Raw genomic sequence first — 21642 nt, forward strand, 5'->3', positions numbered from 1 at the left:
AGTACGTATTGCCTCACCTGGTTTATTTAAGTAAACTAAATATATTTTTGGAATTTGCTGCGGGCCAATTAACAATGGATTGCGGGCCGCAGTTGGCCTGCGGGCCGTAGTTTGGACACCCCTGTGCTAGGGGAAGGTGTGTACAGAGACAAAGTAGCTGAGGGCTTCTCCTTGGCAACCCCCCCTGTACTGATGCCCCAGCATCCACGTCAGGAAGTGTGTGGCATGAGCACAAAGCCCTGCCTTCGCTCGCAGTCCTGCCACTGGCTAGGTGGAGGTCCTCGGGCAGGAGGCTTTGCCTCTGGGGCCTGTTTCCTCGTCTGGTAATGACAGTGCCTACCTCACAGAGTTGCTGAGAATTAGTGAGATAACATCTACAGCAGTCAGTGTGGAGCAAGTGCTCAGCCAATGTTTGTTGAATGAACAAATGACTACAAAGTGTCTGCCACCGTACTGCGTACAGAGTAAACACCAAACAATATCTTGTCCCTCTTGGAATCCCCATTTGTAACTCTGAATATTCATGGGACAAGGTGGCTAAGTTCCTAAAATCTTTCTGTGAATAAATGTATTGCATGTTTTCCCTCTTTGAGATTCAAGGGCAAAAGAAGTCAGAAAGGAGTGGGGACGGGGGAGGGGTGGGAACTGAGGGCTCCATTGCCATGGCCTGCTTTTCCTTTCTCTGGGCCTCAGCGTCCCCCTCTGTAAAGAGAAGCCACTTGCTCACTGTCATTCAGCGTGAGTGACTTGCACAGTGACGCAAGGCTTTTTGTGATTTTCACTTTTGTGATTCTCAGCCCCTTCCTGCTTGGAGGAAGCGTGGAGTCACACTTCATGGATTGTGTCCACACTAACTTCCTAGAAGGGGCCGATGCCCAAGTCCAGCACGTGGCCTTCACTGTTTGCCGCCTGCCCCCAGCCACTTGATTGTAGACAGTGAGTGACATGCTTAATTAATTAAGGAGACCCCCCCCAAAGGCAAAGAACACATTGGGGCATGCCCCTGTATGGCTGAGTCCTACAATGTGTGCCAAGGCCAGCACAGTGCTCAGGATACAGACTCTGGAGTCTGGTTTGAATCCCAGCTAGCTCTGTGGCCTTGGGCAAGTTACCTAATTTTCCTATGCCTCAGTTTCTTCCTCTGAAAAATGGGCATGATAATAATAGTATGTCCCTTATAGGGTTGTTGTAAGAATTAAGTGAATTCATACATGCTAAGTGCTTAGAACAGAGCCTGGTACATAGTTGGCACTCCCCAAGCATTAGTCATTCCTCATATTTCTGAACCAGGATCTCGCTGCATCCTTACCACAGCCAGCCAGCTTGATGGCTGCCATCTTACAGATGAGATTCAGGAAGGAGAAGCCACTTGCACCCAGAAGGAAATCCATGTTGCCCTCCTCTCTCTCAAAGAGGGTCTGGTAGTGCCTGTCAGGACAAGCAGGGCTGGGGCAGCGGAGGGGTGGCTAAGAAGGGCCAGGCCTCCCTCAGAGGAGAGAGCAGAGTCGGGAGGTGGCTATAAATATGAGAGGCGAGGGGCTTTCTAACTAGGCCAAGAATGTGTGTTAGTCATTGAGGTCAGAACGGGCCGCAGCGGCTCTTAGCTGGGAAAAGAGTGTCTCCAGGAGTGCGCTCTCCCAAGCTCAGGAGAATCTGGAGAGCTGAACCAAGGAGGAGTGACACACCAGTACTCGGGGCACACTGGCACCCCGACCTTTGTCCTAGGGGCAGGGGCCAACCCCCAGGAATGCTTCTCTGCCCCCTTCTAATTGCCAAGAAATCCTTCTGTAACCCAGAGCAGATGCACTGCCTAACCCTACCGGCGGGCATAGGCCACAGCCGTGGTTCCCAAAAAGCAGGGCCAGGCCATGATTCTGGGGAGCGAACAAGCGTGTCCTTTCTATTTTAATAGCTGTGCACTTATTTTAATGTGTTGGGAGAAAAATACAATTGGCAAAGGAAATCTATGATCTCGTGGCTCTGAATGCTGAAGATAATACTAAGTAGGTACACATATTTTTTAAAAAGGGAGTTGATTTAAAGAAAGATGTGAAGTATAAGTATGTGCTAGTACACAGGGAACTGGGAAATATTATTACTGAGGTTTGGGGGGATTGTGGCCCACAGACGCAATGCTAACTTCCTGGCTATGGGGTGCCAGTTGCCTTCTGTGACTCCCACGCCCACACACAGCCCCACCATTCCCAAAACATCGCAGGCACTTGCACCCCACCCTGCCTCCACTCTTGCTGTGCCTGACACCTGCAATGCCTTTCCCAGCCACCTCTCACCTGGCAAGGACCAGGAGAAATAAGCTCCTTGCTGGAGCTCCTGGGGCTGGATGGAAGCCTCCTCCTCCATGGGCCTGGTCCACCCGCTGCCACTCCCCACTGCCTGAGAGTCACCACGGATGGGCTCATCACTCCCTCCGTGATGGGGAAGCAAGGTCTGGGTGTCTGTCCCCCCACCCGCTGTGCCGAGCTCAGTACCTGGCACCAAGCGCAGGCCCAGGAAGCAGACACCTGGGCACATTCTGGAGCCGTCACTGCCTGCCGCCAGATTGTGTTCCTGCAGTCTCTCTCAGGACTAGGTCCCCCCTCACCTGACAGATGGGACAAGTTCCCTTCTGGGGAGGGGCGTGGAGTCAGTGACTCCTCTGGTCAGTGACCCAGAGGCATGTGCCTGCCATGTTGTCAGCACTCCACAAAGATCGGGCCTGATTGTTCTCATCATCAAGATTTGGCATTATCGGGGGGCCAGTCCACAGTGGGGCAGGGTGCAGGGGAGGGAGACAAGACTAGAGCAGCTTTGCATTTAGGATCCGAAGAAAGTTCTCAGCACCTATTTCCTCCACTCCTCTCGTTTTGAATATGGGGAAACTGAGGCCCACACCCCACTCTGCAACCAGGATCCAGGGGTGCTGTCCTCCCATCTATGTTTGTTCCACTACCAGCTCCCTCCCCAGGCTGGGAAAAGAGGTAACTGAGGCCAGGACTCCCCGGTACTACAGGGAGACTGCTGCACCTGCCCCACGCCCCACCCCACCCCCACCCTCTCACCCCCCCCTCAACCCCCCCTCAACCCCCACCCTGCCAGCTTCCCAGGGAGGAATTCCAGGGGCTGTGGCAGGCAGGAGAGTTCTCACTTCACAGAGCAGTGAATCAAAAGCCTTATTCTTTGTAGATTCTTCTGATAGGTAGGAGCAGACGTGACCTTTGTCATATGCTATTTTTAGCTGCACAGGCTGAGGAATGATAAAAACCTATACGGGAGCTGACTATAAATAACATGCCTCTGGCAGTTTGTTATTTTTTTTAACACATCTAAAAATTGTAGATCTAAACAAGCATTGCCCTTCAAAGCAGAATAACAGCATTAGTGAGGCGCTTTACAATCAATGAGACAATTTCACGAAAGCCATGGCTGGGGATCACCACACGTTCCCTGAGGGAGACACTTCCTCGCCCCCATTCTGCAGATGAGGAAATAAGAATGAGATCAGCCAGTAAAGCTGCTGGCAGGCTCCATGCCTGGCACAGGACGCGAGCCCCAGCATATATCACTGTCCTCATTGTGGCGTCTCCAAGAGGTTGGATAGCTTGTCCAGGGCTACAGGGAGAAAGGAGCGGAACCAGGGCCACCATGGGGCCACCCGTCTCCAAAAGCCAGAGGCCACACTGGATGCTAGTGGGTCTTACGGGGCCAGTGGGAGAAGAGGTAGATGTGGAAAAATCAGAGGAGTGAGCATTGGGCATTATGGAACTTTCCGGATGAGAGTTTGAGTGAAAAGGTAGTGGCTGGAGGGCTAGAGGCAGAGCTAAAAAGGGTTCAGCCATGAGAGAGGCAAAGAGGGAGGGGGAGAGAGAAGATAATTGGCCCACAGTTTTCTAGGGCAGTGCCAAACCAGAGTCACCTCGTGTGACACTGAAATCCCTTCGAGCAGAGTGGTGATCGGCAGCAAGCCCCGCCTGGGAGAATAAGAGCGACATCCCAGGAGCAGGTCCCCAGTGCTGGGTGTGCAAGGGCAGCGGGCGTGGACGAGCAGGCCGAGGGGAACCAGAGCAGAAAGGGGTCCTGGGCGCCAAAGGCGAAGGACTCCGGGCAGCTGCACTGAGCTCCCACCCAGGGCTCAGGGGTGTGTGGTGAATGTGTAGTGACCAGCTCTCAGGGTGGGGGGCCCTGCTTTGGAGTGTTTGCCAGTTTCTCTGGGGTAAATGATCCCACCCTGGCAGAGTGCAAGCTGCCAACATGAGATCGCTGATACGCATAATCAGCCCTCATAAGCCAGCACAAATGACTCAGAGCACCAGTGGGCAAGGCTGCCACTACACAAGACACCAGGATAGGATGCTTAGGTCCTGCTTGCTTCAAGGGAAGACAGGAGGGGCTTATGGGTCATTTTAAGCTACCATTAATTATGCCTGTAACACATGACAGGCAACGTTTTACATGCAGTATCTCAGTTAACTCTCTGCACAATCCTCTGAGGTCTCTATCCTCAGAGGAGTCTCTATCTTTACTGATGGAGAAACCGAGACTCAGAGAAGTGAAGCGACTTGGCCAAGGTCACACAGCCAGTGAGTGGTGGAGCTTGGATTTGAACCCAAGTGTGTGTGAGTTCATAGCCTACACCCCAGCCGTATACCACCCAGCTTCTAGTCAAAATAGTTCTGGAACCTGAGTTGGGGCTGGATTTTCAGGCAGGGATTCATGGATGGGTTCCTCTGTGGGGATGGCAGTTGAGAGCCCTGACCAAGTCCCAGAGGAGATGGCTACCACCCTTGGGGAACGTCCTGAGAGGTTTGAGGCACCCCTACATGGAGAGGGGAAACAGCAACAGCCCCAGGGCAGAGCCCCCACTAGGCTCCCACAGGACTCCCTAAACCTTCCCTCCCACCTGCCCTTCTTTGCTACTGAGTATCCTACAAAGCCCTGCACTGCTGAGCATGTAGTAAGTGCTCATTTATTGCTAAATCAATGAAGAAAGGAACAAACAATATCTTCACATTCTCTGCCATTTTGTTTAAAATCAAAAACCAGATTTCCTACAACTTAAAAGTGTTGTCACCTTTGCAAAATAGAGATGGAGGAGTAAACCAGACTTTGCTGGGCACTGTACTGTGTGCCCCGTATTATACATGTTGCTCATTCGGGCCTCCCAACACTCTCGTAATTGCAGGTATTATTATTCCCATTGCACAGATGTAGAAACTGAGGTTCAAATTAGCCAAGTAATTAGCTCAAATCCACCCAATATTAACTGGCAGACAGGGTTTCAATCCCATATCTCAGATCTCCAAGCCCCTGCTCTACTGTGTTGTGTCCCCGAGAAAGAAATAGCGTATCTAAGAGGCTGCTTTCAGTTTGCCAAGACCCATCCATATCCTTCTTGTATTTCCTTGTTGCAAATCATTCTGTGGGGTTAGTAGGGCAGGGAGGCTGGCGGAGAGGACAGTGGGCTCAGGAGAGCAGGACACTCCCTGGACCATGGCAGTTAGTCCCCCCCCCGGCCAGCTCCTGGTCCAGTGCTCACCCTTCAGCCCTCAGGGCAGCCTGTCTGGCCTTGTAGTGAGAGAGTTGGCCCAGCCTTGGGGGCAGTGCTATCCACAGAGGGCCTACAGAGTGGGCCGCCAGGCCTGGGATGTCCCCGCTGATGCAGGGTCCCCTTGGAGAGCAGCCCTGGCCTCTGTGCAAATGCTCTTTGGAGTCCTATCTGATGAAGGGTTTTGAGCAAGGCAACCCCACGAGGTGACAGGGCCTTCTCTTATCGGGTTAAAGGGCTGCCCTAGAGCAGCCCCGGCTGCTCTTTGAGTGTGTCCAAGGCAGGTGGCTACCCTGTCTGGGCCTCAGGCTCCACGTCTATAAAATGGAAGGGTAGGGCTGACAGACAGGCACAGCAGCAACTCATGGCACTGATGGACTACAATTCCATAGAAACCAGCTCCACAGGCAGGTCTCAAAGGGAACTCCCTCCGGAAAGAATGCAGAATGCCCCGTGGGGACAACTTTGGAGGCCACCGAGGCTCTATCCGCATTGTCCACTTTGGCTCCACACCCGGCTCGTACCCTGCTCCCTTCAGCCACATCTGGACACCCTGGCAGGGCCCAAGCGTTCCCCAGACCTGTAGCAGGGTAGTGAAGAAGGTATCTGAGCCACTTACCAGCTAGGCAACCTTGGCCAACTTACGTGACCTCTCTGTGCCTCAACTTCATCTTCTGTAAAATGGAGAGGATAATCTGACTACCTTCAGGGTAGGAATTAAAGGAGCCAAGACATGAAAAGTTCGGAGAAAAAACATTCCCTGGCATGTAGTAATTGTTCACTCAATGCCACCTCTCAGTGCTCCTATTTGTGGTTCATAGTAATATGGTCTCTTCTGCCCAGCAGCTCTCAGGCAGGGCTACCATTGAGGGCAGTCTGGGGGCCTGGAGGGAGCACTGGATTGAGAGTCCTGAATCCACAGCTCTCGCCTCAATCCCCCATGACCCCAGGGGTTAGAGGGCTCGTCACTTCTGGCCTCGGTTTCTCCTTCTGTCCGGTGGCTCCCCCCAGCCCCCAGCACATTTCGGACTCCATAAATGTCTATTAGATGTTCTTGTCCTTCTAACTGTGCCTCCATGCAAGCAGGACCCCCTTCCTGCTGTCTGGTGTGCCCCCGGTTCCACGTCTGCCCCAGTCATGGTTGGTTGCCTGTGGAAGGTGTCATGTTGCCGTGGTGTGGCGTCTGAGACAGCGTGGAATTCTGTCACGCAACAAGCCCCTCACCAAGGGCTTTCCATTCCTCATCCTGTTTAATCCTTACAGCCCTTCTAAGGTTCCACTTATTCCTGGGATAAGGACAGAAATCTGTTAATGCAGTCACAAGGCCCCCACCCTCTCTCCTGCCCCTTGCCCACACTCTTCTCCTCTAGTCATCTGGGCCTTCTTTCAATTCCTTGAAAATCATTAAGCTCTTTCCACCCTCAGGGCCTTTGCACGTGCCATGCCCTTTGCCAGGAACACCAGCCCCTCCTTTTACCTAGGTAGCTCCTACTCAGCCCAGTGACCACCCCAGTGGAGAAACCTCTGCGATCGCCCCTTCCACTTCCACCAGAGACCACTGTGCTCATGGTCTCTGTCCCGTCTTCTCGTACCCCTGTGTAAATTCACATGGGTTTGGCGTTCATTTCATTTCACATCTGTCTCTACACCTCTTGAGAGTAGACCGCTGTATTCTCAGCACCGAGCACGGAACCTTGCAAGTAGTAGGTGTCGATGGGTATTTGTTGAACAAATGAGCAGGCAGAGGAGCAGGAAGCATGCCTATCTTACAGACGAGGAGTCTGAGGCCAGAGAGATTGAGGGTCTTGCCCAGAGTCACGCAGTTCATCTTGGGGGAGTGGGATTGCAGCTGGCCCATTGGGCTCCAGCTCCTAAGTTCTTGGCACCCAGCCCCACTCCTTTGCCACCTTTGGGTGCAATTGAAGCAGGTGAGCCCCTTTGCACCCCAGAGGGAGGGGGCTAGAGTGACAGGGCAAGGGCTTCTGTTCCTCTGAGAGCCATGGTTGCTTAGAAACCTTGAGAGGCCACATCCCACTCCACCTCTGCGCGCTTTCCAGGAAAGATCTGAGTTCTAATTCTGCCTCCAGCTATGTGATCCTGGGTTTGTCACCTCCACTCTCCAGACCTCAGTTTCTTCATTGATAAAATGGGAATGACCCTCTCCACATGACAGGTTAAGTGTGTGTACGTAGAAATGTGCATTAGCACACAGGACAGTGCTCCGCACACACAGCCGATGCTGGCCCTATGGCCTCCATCCCATCCTGATGACAGGCCGGCAGCTGGGATGGCCACATGTCATTCCCTGACTTCTTGTTGGTTACAGTCCCAGCAGTGTCCAGCCAGCCAGTCAGCCAACCAGTGAGTGGGCCTCTCAGCTTGCAGCATTCTTAGTTGTCACCCTCTCTGCTCCCATCGTCTTGGAACCCCCTTTCCCTGCTGGGTCTCCACAGCCTCCTAAGCAGGATGACACCCAGAGATTGCAGACTGTGGGGCAGACAGTGATTTGAACATCCAGTCTTGTGCCACACAGCTGTGCACCCATGGCCAAACCATTCACCCTCTCGGGCTTGTTCATCTCTAAGTTGAGGACTGATAACACCAAATTCTCCTGAGGGTAGTGGTGAGGAGTAAATGACAGCTCATGTGTTAAGTTCCTGGCACATAATAGGCACTCAACAAATGGCAGGCCCCCTCCCCTCTTCTCCTGATACTTTGGATTCATCGTCCCTATTTCCTCTGTTTCCTTCATTCTCCTCCTCTTCTCCTTCTAGAGCGTCAGCCTTCCAGCGGGAGTGAAAACACACATGCAAATATTAACAAGGTGTTAACAAGGGACTGCAGCATAATACCTCACATTCAGTGAGAGCTGAATAAATATTTGCTGATTGAATAATCCAAAGGAATGAATTACTAATGGTGAAATGTCAGGCCATGGGTAGCTGGGAGGGAGCATTTAGGGACGGGTTCCTCCTTTGGGTATTCAGTTCACCTTGAGTCCAACTGTGGGCTCAGGCCTCCTAGACCCAGTTGAGATATCTCTGGATATGGGTATCTGAGTGAAGCTGGGGTCTTCCTTTCTCCTCCCCAAGCTGGGCAGGCAGCGGGAACCCCATTTCATTGACAGACTCCGGAAATAACAACTCTTAAGCCAGGACCTCCAAGCAAGTGCAAAGAATATTTCCAGAGCCACAGAGAGATGCAAATACCAGTTCAAAACCACCAAGGGAATTGCTTTTTCATTTAGCAAACCAGCACTCATCAGTTCAGTCAATATCGATTGAGGCTCGGTGCCCAGTACTGGGGATACAACAGGCAAATGAGACCCATTCCCTATCCCCAGGGAGCCCCCCAGCCTGATGGACAAGGCAGATGCACATAAAAAGGTTAATTGCAAGAATCTATTCGTGGGGGTGGTAGTATGCTGGAGGGAAAATCAGGGAAGGCTTCATGGAGGAAGGGTTGCTGGCTCTGATTCTTGAAGGATGAACAGGAGTTCTCAAGGCAGAGAAGTGGGGTGGGAAGGCATCCCTAGCAGAGTGGATGGTGCATGCAGACACACAGAGACATGGAAATGCCAGCGTGTATGTGAGGAGCAAGGGAGGCTTGGTATAGGGAAAGCAGACAGAGAATACTGGGAGGGGTCTGGGCCTTATGAGCCATGGTAAGGAGTTTGGGTTTTATGCTGAGGGCACAGGGGAGCCAAAGAAGGGTCTAGAGGAATTGAGAAAGCTTTCTAAGGTGCAGGGAGTGGGCAAACAGGAGGAGGATGCAGGAGAGGAGGTCCTATTCATGGATGGATTGATGGATGGGGGTAGGCAGTGTGTGTGTGTGTGTGTGTGTGTGTGTGTGTGTGTGTACGCGCGCATGTGCATGTTAACAAGGTGGCCTTAGCCCAAAGGGGTGATGGGGATGAGATGTGTTTCCCAGGCCTGGAAAAGGCAGTCCCCTCCAGGGCGTCCTCCCAGGGTAGCTTTTGATTCCCCAGGCTCTGTGTCTTCCTAGGAGGGAAGGTGCCAGCTCCCTAATTGGCACCTGTTCCTGGCTAGCCTCTGGCCTCACAGAGGGGCAGCAAGGTCAGCCATCACCACACACGTGTCCCGCCCAGCTGGAAGGCTGGGATAGGCCCTCCGGGACGAGGTTTTCTGACCTGTGCCACTGAGAGAACATGCCCACAGCTGTGGGAAGTTCAGGTCCAGCATAGTTCTCCTGTCCCAGGCTGACACCTACCTCCCATAGGGTGCTTGGGCTAGGGGTGGGGCCTCACGCAGTCCTGGTTTCAAACCCCAGTTCCCCTACTCACTCTGTGACCTTGGACAACATCATTTCATTTCTCTATGCCTCAGTTTCCTCACCTGTAAAATGGGGATAAAAATAAGACCTACCACCCAGGATTTTGCAAAGCTCACACCTTTGAGACACACAATAGGATGTTGATGTAAATGGTGGCTGGAGTTAGCCAGCAGTCAGGCCTGCACCCTCCCTACCGAGGCAGCAAGAACCAGGGGGACGAGCTGGGAATTGGGGTCCTGGGTTCATGAGTCAGCAGAGCTGCCTATACCCTAGAGACCAGCCCTGCCCAGCCCCCACAGGAGGTGTATGAGAACCACCATATCCCAGTGGGATAAGGGGCTAGAAGAGACCTACTCCCCAATGTTTCTCAGAGGCCTTCTGGAGAATCTTATACCCACCCTCCCTGTGTTTCTTCTGTTAACAACAGTTGCCCTTCTCCTTTAGCTTGAAACCCTGCCAAATAGGTATTATTGTCCCCATTGTGCAGATGAGAAAACTGGGGTTCAGGGAAGTTGAGTCATTTGCCGGTCATATAGGTGGTAAATGAAGGACCCAGGTCTGTTTGGCCACAAAGTCTCAGCCCAAGATCAGGTTGGCTGAGCGAGTTTTGGACTTCAGTGGGAGTAGGGATGGGCCCCTAGGTGGTGGAGGGGAGACTTGGGACAAGCCAGGCCATCTGGTCCCCCATATGTACATTCCATGGCCCCTTGAAGTCATGGACCTAAGAGAGCCTGAACCATGTGCCTCACACTTGGGTAACTTTAGGCAGGGACAGAGGGAAGGATCTAGAGCTCTGATGGGACAGATCTGGCTTCGAATATTGCCTCTTGCCCTCGCTGGCTCTATAACTCCTAAGCAAGTCCCTTGAGGTCTCCAGGACTCAATTTTCTCTTCTGTAAAATGGGAAGAAGCCCAGTCTGTCCGAAGATGACTTGAAGTCAGACAAGGCCGGGACATGAGCACCGTTTGAAAATCAATTCTCATCCCCTGAGGAGTCCAGCCAGCAGCTCTTTGTGACAGCAGCTGACCCCAGATGCCCTCAGATCCCTGCCCGGGTGTCAGAAGACCCTGAGCTGGGCAAGGAGAGGGCAGGTATAGCCTTCATTCCAGCTTTCCCTCAACACGGGAAGTGATAGAGAGCCCATAGCTCACAGAGAGGAACAGCTGGCCTCTGAGTACTTCTAATTCTGCTTCCCTCAGACCTGTGTGGACCTTCCTCCTCTGTCTCCTTTGTTCAGATTGCCTCCATCAGACTGCACCAAGCTGCCCGCCCCGATCCCTCGGCAGACTGACCCTCTCCACTCCCCATACTTCCCAGTCCTAGCACCTGTCCCAAGGGAGAAAATGTGGTCTGGCCACTGAACTCCATTGAAAATCAGACTGGACTGACTCTCCCCTCCCCCACCCCGACCTATTTCTCATGCCTGCCCCCAACCCTGACCCTCGCTGTATGTCCACCATAAGCCAAAGCATGCTGGAGACAGAATCCTCCTGGCCAGCCTCCTAACTCTCTGCCCCTTTTCCCTGTGGGCGACCCTGACCTGTTGTTTCCAACCTTCCCGGATTTACAACATAACGCCATTGTTTGTCTGATTTCACAACACCTCTGCCTGTCCAGGCTCCCTGCTCCCATCATATCCTGGAAGGACAGGCCAAATGCCCCAGGTATGTCTGCTGTAGGAAGGGGAAACCCAGGAGGCAGGGCAGGGCAGGGGGATGAATGTCTGTGATCAGATTCCACCCTCAAGGATGACCATGGGCAAGCCATCCTTTTCTTGAGGCCTCAGTTTACTCAACTGCAAAATGGGAGAGTTAGACAGGCATCCTTGAAGGTCCTTCTACGGTAGTTCTGGCATTTGATGAATTAAAATCATACAGCAGAAGACTCATTCAAGGTTTTACTATGGTATCTACACATGCTGGGAGCTAGGAGCTGGGACTCTAGAGCTGATGTGGTCATAGCCCAGTGAGGGATACAGATGTGTAGACCATCACCATACGGTGTGGTCAGAGGTAGGACAGAGGCATGAACTAATTCTGTTGGTGGAATCAGGAAGGATTGTCTGAGGAAGGGGCATTTGAATTGGACTTTGGAGGTTGTATAGGAGTTCATGGGCCTAGCATAAAGAAAAATTTTCAAACTATGCTCTTCAACATTTGGGTTGCTTCAGAAGTTGGGGGTATCCCGTAATTAGGGTGTGGATGCAGAAATACACAAGCCTGGAATGTCAAGGAGATGGGAGCTTAGCCAGGTGCCAGATCTAGGCTTCGATTCTGGGAACCAAAATCCATTAGCTCCTGAGAGTTTGGTGTCTGTGGGTGAAGGCCCGGCCTACCCCAAACAGGGGCTAGCGAGCAAGCAGGACTCAGGACTCGCAAGTGTATGAGTGTGGGGGCTCCCAGCCGGCCCACACCATGCCGAACTTCACAGGCCAGGGGAGCCCTGGACTTTGATCTCAGCCTTGGGCCAGGAGTTTGGCTTACCCCTTCCTGGCCTAAGGACCTCGTCCTGGCCACCACATGCCTCTGAGCCACACACATCTTCCGCAGCTGTACCTTGGGTGCTCCCTGTAGCCGCTCCAGCGGTAGTTGTGAGGATCAAGTGATGTACTGTTTTGCAGGTGGCCTTTGCGAACTGTAAAGTATGCTGGACATGGGAGCAATTATGATTGTTGAAATGGTGGCTCCTAACCAGCCCCTTGTGGGGCTATTTGTTTTATAATCAGGGAAAGTGGTTGGCCCCCAGTGATGTCACAGTAATAATGGTGGGATTCCTGGCACTGACTCGTTTGCTCAGACCACATGTGAGCTGCAATGGGCCTTTCCCTCTCTGCCCTTCTTTGCCCACCCTCACCCCAGCCATCTCAGAACACTTTTACTTGGTCCATGTGTGGGGGCAGAGGCTGCCTCTAGATCCTAGAGAAAAAGGGGACTGTTGGCCTGGCCCACCCTGGAGGCTGGGCTTAGAAGTCTGCCCGGAGGGCGCCCAGCGGAGTCCCTCCATCTGCACCCCCAAGAAGGTGGCCTATGTGGGAGCCCCCTGTCTCCGGCTGTGGGTGGGGGGGCAAGAGCCTGAGAGGTGTCCTGGGTGGCTCTGTTGTCACCCCAGACTTGCCTGCCCCAGTGGAACCCAGGGCCATCCCACTGCTCAGCATCCTGTTTCTCAGCATCCTCCCTGCACTTGAGGCCACTCTGCGTGGCCCGGGGGTGACATGGGACCCATTGGTGGGACTGGGGGTGTGTGTGAAGAGTTAGGGGGTATCAGCGTGGTCCTGCTGGCGGGGGGCCTGCTGCTGGTGCTCCCAGCTCTCTGCTTCCTGCGGCCCCTCTGCCCCGCCAGGTTCTGATTTTGGTGCAGTGCAGACTTTCAGCTTAACGAGACAAATTGATATTCTGTGCCAGCCCAGGGATGGGGCGGTAGCTCGGGACACTCTGGCGGGAAGCTCAGAAGTGGGCAGGGGGTGGGGGCAGGGGAAGGAGGCAGCTTCCATCTGGAGCTGCCTCCTGGGGCGACTCCCAGCCCTGCCCGCCATGTACCCCCTCCACACTGACAGGTGCCCTGAGACACTGGTCCCGAAGGTCCTTCCACCTTCAGTGCCCTCCTCCCAAGCAGGGCACCCCCTCCTGGAGGGGGCATGGCAGTGAAGAGGGAGGCTTCAGAATCTAAGAGAAGCCCCTTTGCCCACTGGAACCTCCTAACCTGGCTCCTAGGGCTGTGCTCCCACCAGTCGGGATTTAAAGCAGCCCCAGGTCTGCGAGAGATGAGGCAGGAAGAAGTGGGCAGCTGGCTGGGAGGAATCCATTCCTGCAGACTCCTCGTTGGGGTTCCCTGAGGTCCTCTAGACAGTGTCAGTCCCCCAATATGGTCAGCTCCCCAACTTATCGCAGATGTCCGTGAAGATTATGTGAATGCACAAGACATTTGCAGATACCCTGCTAGTGGGCACCTGTCAGCAGAGAAATCACCCCTTGAAGGGCTCTTTTGCCAGGGCTGCAAAAGCAGGTGGGGGTACACACAGGCAGGTGGCTGGGTTGCAGGGGTAGCATTTAGGTGGCAGCATGGAGCTCACTGCAGGCTTTGCTCTGCTGGTCCTGCAACCACAGATGTGTTTAGTCTGTGTTAAGTCCATTCCTCCCCCCATGTGACATTTGCCCTCCAGGTATGGAAGTGTCCTGACCCAAAAGAGGGAGGGGTCAGACGCCCTGCGCAGCCACAGGCGTCTCCCCCAAAACTAGTGGAGGACTTAGGGTCATTTGATCAAAATTCTCCGCTTTCTGCTATCACTACCCCACGCAGTCCGCCCCTGGAGGGACCCCTCCTCTCCCCCTCAGCCCCAAGCTCACCCTCACCATGCCCTTGACATTCCCTCCTACTTCGAGGGAGCGGACAGATTCCTGGGACTCTGCCAGTTTTAGTTCCTCCTGATCCCATGGGAGGAATTAAAACCGCAAACAACACCGTGGTGGTTCGGTCCACGAACCCCCGGCCCCGACTCTCCTCCCCAGTCCCCCTAGCAGAACAAGCCATCCCCGCGGCCCTCCCCGGCCCTCCCGCCCCTCCCCCAGCCTCCGGCGGCGCAGCGGCAGGGGCGGCCTCTGCCTCCCCCGAGATCGCATTTTGCCGGCGCGATGCACTCCTAGAAGCCGGTGCCGCGCCTCCGCCCCCCGCCCCCCCCACCTGCTCGGGCAGGATGGTACAGTCTGCAGAGGGACCGGGCACGCTGGCTGGGCTCAGCCGCGGCACCAGCTGCCGCACCGCGATTCCGGGGCTGCCCGCCTGGAAACCGTGCCGGATTTGTGGGGATTTTCGTAGCCAAGTAAGTACCGGCATCCCCCAGCATGAGAAAATAAAAAATAAAAAGCGCCCCACTCGGCTCTCCCCTTTCTCCCTCACCCATTTTATTTTGTTTCATTTCATTTGCTTTTCCTCAGTGCTGATGGTGGCGGCGGTTGGCAGCGTGGAGGGGGGTGCTAGCTGGGCTTGTTTATCTGCAAGCAGCTGAGGCTGCATTGGGAGCTGCCGCTGAGGGAGACACTAGTGAGGGTCTGTGTGTGCCGGGGGTGCTGGGGTGCTGGGGACACGGGCAGGGGGGCCTCGGACGGGCGGATGCCTGGGGTCTCAGGTAGATTCCGGCAGCCTCTGGACAGCAAATGCCCCCAGTGGATGTTACGCAAGGGCCAGCAAGCCGGTGTCAGGGAGGGGGTGGGGGGCAAGGTTCTCTTCCCTCTGAGCCGCTGGACCTGGGAAATGCAGAGGACCAAAGGGTGCCCCCTGCCTGTCCCAGCCAGGGTCCCAGGAAAGAGGCAGCGGGAGACCCCCCCCCCCATGGAGGTTCCCCTTGGTAGGGTGGGCTGCTGACCCACCAGGTCAGACCAGCCAGCCAGGGCATGTGGTGCTAAGAACAAGGTTCCCGAGATAGCCAGGAGGGGGGCAGGAGTGGGAGGGCTAGGCCATTTTGCAGCAGTCATGCTGGGTGGTGGAGTTGGCACTTTCTGCTGGGAAACCCAGTTCCTGTGCCAGCTTGGGTGGCCTCTGGCTGGGCACTCAGGCACCTGGGGCTCCTCCCTGCAGGGTCAGAATTGGGAAAAGGCAGCAGGGGGCCTCTGGACCCCCCAAGGGTGGGCTGCTGTGGGCAGCCATTCCTTGCTAGCCAAGTGGCCATTGCACACCACCGCTGTCCTCTGCTCACCCGAGTTGTGTGGGAGGGGTCTCTTCAACTGGCCTGCCCTAGTCAGGCCAGGGACCCAGGGGTCTCGGGGCCCCACGCAGAGGCCCAGCCTGGCTCGACCTTCAGAAGGGTAAGTGAGCAGGCGAGCTTGGCCAGCAGAGGGTCTTGGTGCGATGCTGCACCCCCCTGGCTCGGTGCAGAAGGGGCTCCGCTCCCTGTCTGCATTGCTCTCTAAATCACAGGAGGAAGCAGAGCTGACGTTTAGGGCATTTCCAGGAGTGGCAGACGCCATCCGGAGAAATTCTCTTTTGACGTGTGCAGTAGGAGGGGGCTTGAAGTACAAACTGCAGGGGCCTGTTAACTTCCTTGAAGGGGCAGTGGCAGGGACCGGGCTGCGGCTCTGGGGGAACCCTGCAGGGGGCGTCCAGGAAAGATGCTGACGGCCCATATTATTTAGCCACCTTCATATGCCCAGTCCCATTCTCATCGGGGCTTATACACATCCACAGATTTGCACAGATGCACGTATACAAATATAATGTACATTGTAGCACATCACATGTTCCAGTCATATACACACATACAGAGAACCCACGCCCACAGATACACCCCAGCACATGGGAATACAGCTCACATGCCTGAATACCACCTGCTCACCTGCAAACTACAGCATGCACACACACACCTGTGAATGCAGCGTGCCCACACAGGCATGTAGCACTAATATAGGAATGCAGTGGGCTGCACATGGGCGACTCGGCCTGCACATCGTGTGCTGCAACAGCCACTAATGTGGCGTGTGCCCATGTGAGGGCTGGCCCCCGTGTGAAAGTGACAGGCACACACATGTGGGGTCCCAAATACCAGCTGCATATCCATCCGTGCACTGGCAGGCACATGGCATGCTGGAATGCGCCTACAGGTGAATGTAGGTTGCACACAAAGACAGGCGGGCACACAGATGCAGTACCTCTGCAGACGCTGCGTGCACACCCCTGCCCCTCAGCTTCCAGGTGTCCTCCTGGGACTGAGCGTACCTCTGGGCACTGGGCAGAGGCTGGCCCCTCAGGGGCTGCCCATGAGGACAGAGGGACACTGGCCCTGAGTAGCTGCCACAGCCCCACAGTGGACTGAGGGGAGGGCCAGCCCACCTTCCCAGGGAGCTGTAATTGAGTTCAGCAAGGCCATCTTGAGTGATTGATGTCCTGCAGGGAAGGCTACCCAGTGTGGAAAAGGAGATAGAGTGGGGGGCGCGTGCCACTGCTGCCTGTGACCCAGACCACCAGGACCCCCCAGACCCTCTTCTCTGGCACCAGGAAACTGACACACTGGTGTGGGATCACTGAGAGCTGGAGCCCCAGATGCCTCCAGCATCCCCCAAAGTCCTCTCTAGACAGAAGGTCAGAACAAGCCTGTGGCTTACACTCTGGAGACTGAAATGTTGGGCCCTTCCCTCCGTTCTCCCGCTGCCTCCTCTCCCTGTCTCCACACACAGCACAAGTACGGGTTGGGGGCCTTGGGTAAATAATAACTCAGCAAGCGTTCCCTGAGAAAAATGCTCTGTGCTCATAGCTAAAGCGGGGCCTCGCTGAGCCTTGTTATTCCCACGCCACGGATGAGGAAGCTGCACAGAGAAATGAAGACACTTACCCAAGGTCACACAGCTGGAACCTGGTAGAGATGGGGTGGAAGCCAGGCCATCGCGCTCCCTGCCTGCCCTCTGAGACCCTCCCCCCCATGTGAGTCCAGTTCCATTTGGAGGTGCCAACATCTTGGGAACCAACAAGCCAAGAACTTGGGATTTTTAAGCAAGGATCTAAGAAAGGGTCCAGAGGGTCTCCTGTGAATAAAAGCAGAGCTCTCCCTAAGCAGGTGTGGCCCTGTTTTAGGCAGCCAGACAGCTCTGCCACCCCTTTACCTCCTGTAATTGATGACACCTAGAAAGCCAAAGCAGATGTGTACACTCTGAGGTTACCTGACTTAGGCCCATTTATAAGAGGAAACTGAGGCCCAGCCAAGGGAATGGACTTGCCTAAGGTTACACTGTGCCCTCTGGAGAGTGGAGAGTCTTGCGAACCTCTTTCAGGTCCCAGGGAAGAGGCAGCAGGGGCCTGTGTAGGCCCCTGGTTTTCCTCAGATGCTTGACTCCAAGTTAAAAGGATGAGCACACCAGGCCCAACCTCTCCTCCTGCCCAGCTGTGTGACCTTGGGCAAGTCACTTTGTCTCTGTGTACCTCAGTCTTTTCATCTGTGACCAAGGCACGCCTAGCCTGCCCTGTCTCAGCCTAGGACGCTATAGAGGGTTGTTCACAGAGGTATGATTGGTGCCAGGGTCTGGGGCCAGAATGGGTGAGCATCTTGGCCAAGGTCATCAGGGGAAACAAGGAAGGGAAATCTCCAGGCTGCTGGGTCTCAAGCGTTGATGGGCCTAAAGAATCACCTGGTGGGGGACAGATTTCTGCTCCCCTCAATTCAGGTCTTGGGGGGATGCATTGCTACAGGTACCCCAGGGTTTGAATCTCCATAGCTCTGTCTCCCAGGGAGCCAAGGTGATTTAGAGTGGGCTTGGGGGAAGCTCATAAGCTCTCAGAGCTGGAAGTGACCTGGGCATCCTGCTCTTCACCCACTCCTGGCACACCTGGGGTAACTGAGGTCGCCTAGTGGCCAAGTGAGACTGAAACTCAGGCCCTCAGCCCTCCAGTCCCATGTCCTACCCCTGTCCTATCCCTAGGCCTGGCTTCACCCTGCATAGCCCTTCTGGAAGCAGGCCAAACTTCAAATCCAAAATAAGGCTATCCTCTCAGCAGCGTGGCTGAGAGGGGTGCTTCACAGAGACTCACTGGGCTTGGGTTCGAGTGCTGGTGAAGCCTCTCCCAGCCAGATGACTGGGGGAATGGCTCCTCTTCTGTAAACCTTAATCTTACCTTCCTTAAAAGGAGGACAGATTTACAGCAGGGCTGTTGGAAGAGTTTAAATAATGCGTGTGAAGCAGCTGGCACATAGGTACAGGGTCACGATGGAGGGCGCTAGGGCACCCTGAGGTCCTTAGCCCCTATAGGCTGCAGCGGAGCTGTCTGGGATATAGGCGCCGGGTGCTACATGCGTACTCACATTGTGGGAGGGTGGGCAGGCCCCCTCCCCCAGCCCCACCTGGGGCACCGTGCATTGTGGGAGGTGGGGCTGCGTGTCCTGACTGGAATCTGGGCACCCCAGCCCATCCTGCTCTTTCCAAGGCCAGAACAGTAAACCTGCAATAATTCATTTTTCCCTCCCATTGGGAACCTCAAACAAGAAAACAGGGAGAACGTCCCTCTGGACATAGTCAATCGGATATCTATAAGAGGTGGCAGTAGATGGAGAAGATGGCAAGGGCCTGGCGGTCACAGCGGCAGGGTGGACCCTCAGTTTACCTGGCTGTAAAATGGGTGCTAATAGTATGCACCTTTCAAGCTATTGTGAGGGGCAAGTGAGAGAAGTAATGGACAGAAAGTACTGAGCTCAGGGTGTGGCCCATATTTATGGCTCAGTGAGTGAAGTTGTTGGGACTGAGAATCCAAAGGTATGAGTTCAATACCTACTTCTGCCACTTAAGGGTGCCCTTGATCAGTTGCTTTTCTTCTTTAAGCCTTGGTTTTTGATCTGTACAGTGGAAATATTCCACCCAGGCTGCCCACTTTATAGGGTGACAACAATAAACAATAGGGTGACACTTTCAGCAGCAACTCCTGAGAACCTAGGGGATGCCAGGCTGTATGCCGAGGGCTTCACTGTGGTCTCCGAATGGAGGGAGGCAGTGTTGAGGCCTTAGAAGCATCATACTCAGTCCAGGAAACCTCTGAAGGATCAGAGGGGAAGGCAAGATGGCTGAGCCTGATGGGGTTGGGGGTGGGGGCCAGGGCTGGTGTCCCTGACGCTGCAGAGGTCCCCGGGTATGGGGAGAAGGCCTTGGTCTGAGGCTCGGGAGAGCTGGTCCTGGGCCCACCTGAGCCACTAGTGGGTGACCTTGGGCAAGTCGTATCAGCCTCCTGGTCTCATGAATTCCCCTTGAAAGAGGGGACAGTGAGCCTGCCCTCCTCGTGTCTGCAGTGAGGGCAGATTCTCCTGCCAGCTGGCCCTTAGGGTAAAGGGTCTGAGACACTGCAAGTCTGCAATAGCAGTTAGAGCCACTTTGTTTCCTGTCGTTGTCATAGCAAATTACCACAAACTGGGTGGCTTAAAACAACAGAAGTTGATTCGCTCACAGTTCTGGAGGCTGGAAGCCTGAAATCAAGGTGTTGGCAGGACTGATTCTTCCTAGAAGCTCTGAAGGAGAGTCTGTCCCCTGCCTCTCCCAGTTTCTGGTAGGCGTTCTTTGGCTTGTCGCTGCATCATCCAACCTATGCTTCCATCTTCACTTCACCTTCTTCTCTGTGTGTCTCTGTGTCCTCTCCTTTTTTTATGAGGACGCCAGTCATTGACTGTCGGGCCCATCCTAAATCCAGGATGATTTCGTCTCGAGATCTTTAAATACATCTGCAAAGACCCTGTTTCCAAATAAGGGCACATTCTGAGGTTCCAGGTGGACACGAATTTTGGGGGAGATGCTATTCAACCTACTACAGTCAGTAATATTTATTGAGTATTTAATGCTAGTAAGTCCTTTGCACAGTGTCTCGTGTCTTCCTCACTATTACCCATTTTACAGATAAAGAAACCAAGGCCTAGAGAGGTTAAGAAGATGCCCAAGTAACACAGCAAGTGAGGGGCAGAGCCGGGGTTTGAACCCAGGCTTCTAGTGCTCTTTCTCCTGTACACCTTTTTGGTGCTGGCTGGGAGCGGCCCATAGCCAGGAACCCATGGAGCAGGAGCTCCAGGAACCCATGGAGCAGGAGCTCCAGCCAGCCCTGTGTTGTCCTAGAGAGAAGAGCTAGAAATGGGCAAGGGCATTGGGAGGTGTTAGGGACCTTCCTGGCCCCGGGAGACCTACACAGCAGCAGGCTGAGAATCCACAGTCCTATAAATCTGTCACTTATTCTCTGTGAACCTCAGTGTCCTCATCTGGAGAATGGGGACAATAACACTGAATTTGTGGAATAATTGCCAGGTTCTTAAATGCTAATCATAATCCTCCTTACTAAGAGCTAAAATGTATCCTCAAGTACTTTGCAAACATTTTTTTCATTTCATGTGTGGGAAGGTAATTGCTTACTCCACTCTATATCCTAATAGGTGACTCTACCATTAAATAGCTGCGTGTGGTTGAGTTAGTGACTTAACTTCAGTTTACTTCTCCATAAAATGGGGATAACATTAGTCCCCACCTTCCCAGTTGTCGTGAGAGGCAAACGGGATTCAGGTAAAGTTCCTAGCCTGGCGTTATGGTCCAGTTAAAGGTTCAGAGGATGTTTCCTCATTTGTAAAATTGGGTAATAACTGTTATTATTATTATGCTGTTATTTGTTGTGTGGGGATTTGGTGAAGTAATGCAAAGAAGGCGCTTGGCTCAGGGCTTGTCCAGAGGTCAATATTAAAGTGATCTCCTCTCGTGCCGTCAGAAATGTAATTGAATTTAAGTGCCATGTTTACTGCTGTGTGACCTTAAGCCAGGAGCTTTGCCTCTCTGAGCTTGGCATCCTGACATGTAAAGTAGTGTTGAGGAAACCTGCCTCATAAGACAGTGATGTTATTTGATGGATAGATACCTGTCATAAATGCAGCCCTGGTCATACCAGACATTCGAAATACATCGAGCTTCTGTCCTGCTTCTGGGAAAAGGCCCCCAGAGGGCTTCCTTAACTATGTCCTAAGAACAGGCAATCTTGGTCCAAGGAGGCTGGATTCGATTTTTGCAAAGACCCTGAATAGTCATGCTGTGATGGAACAGGGGTTTGGAACCTGTCAATGGATGGGTCCGTTTTGGGTCCAAGCACCACATAGCTTTGAGGGAAGGAAGCAGATCTCTCTGGGGTTCCCATGCCACCCAGGAGCAGTTTTCCGTAAAGTGGTGGTGTTCTCCATGTGGGCTTTGGCTGCTCCACTGGGCCATGTCTGGCCGCCAGAGGGGTCCCTTCACAGGGACCATGGGGAGCATCGTCCAGAGAAGCGCTTCCAGCCTGGCTCCCTCCAACCCCTGCCACCCTGGGCTGGCTCAGGGGTGTC

At 54.0% G+C, this 21642-nt stretch overlaps 1 protein-coding gene across 10 annotated transcripts in view; it reads left to right on the top strand.

Annotated features, from left to right (window-relative positions):
* Positions 1–21642, top strand: part of ATP2B2 (ATPase plasma membrane Ca2+ transporting 2) — a 360418-nt gene that overhangs the window by 176404 nt on the left and 162372 nt on the right. For 2 of the 10 annotated variants that reach the window (XM_033131483.1, XM_033131478.1), the window contains exon 1: positions 14431–14652. The exons of 5 other annotated variants lie outside the window; for them this stretch is intronic. The gene's annotated coding sequence lies outside the window, so the exon portion shown is untranslated. Of the gene's footprint in view, positions 1–14430; positions 14653–21642 lie in introns of those variants that run through there. 3 more of the 10 variants (XM_033131468.1, XM_033131477.1, XM_033131479.1) reach the window with 3 other exon arrangements.

Source organism: Rhinolophus ferrumequinum, chromosome 17 (assembly GCF_004115265.2).
Source record: "Rhinolophus ferrumequinum isolate MPI-CBG mRhiFer1 chromosome 17, mRhiFer1_v1.p, whole genome shotgun sequence".
Classification (NCBI taxonomy): domain Eukaryota; kingdom Metazoa; phylum Chordata; class Mammalia; order Chiroptera; family Rhinolophidae; genus Rhinolophus; species Rhinolophus ferrumequinum.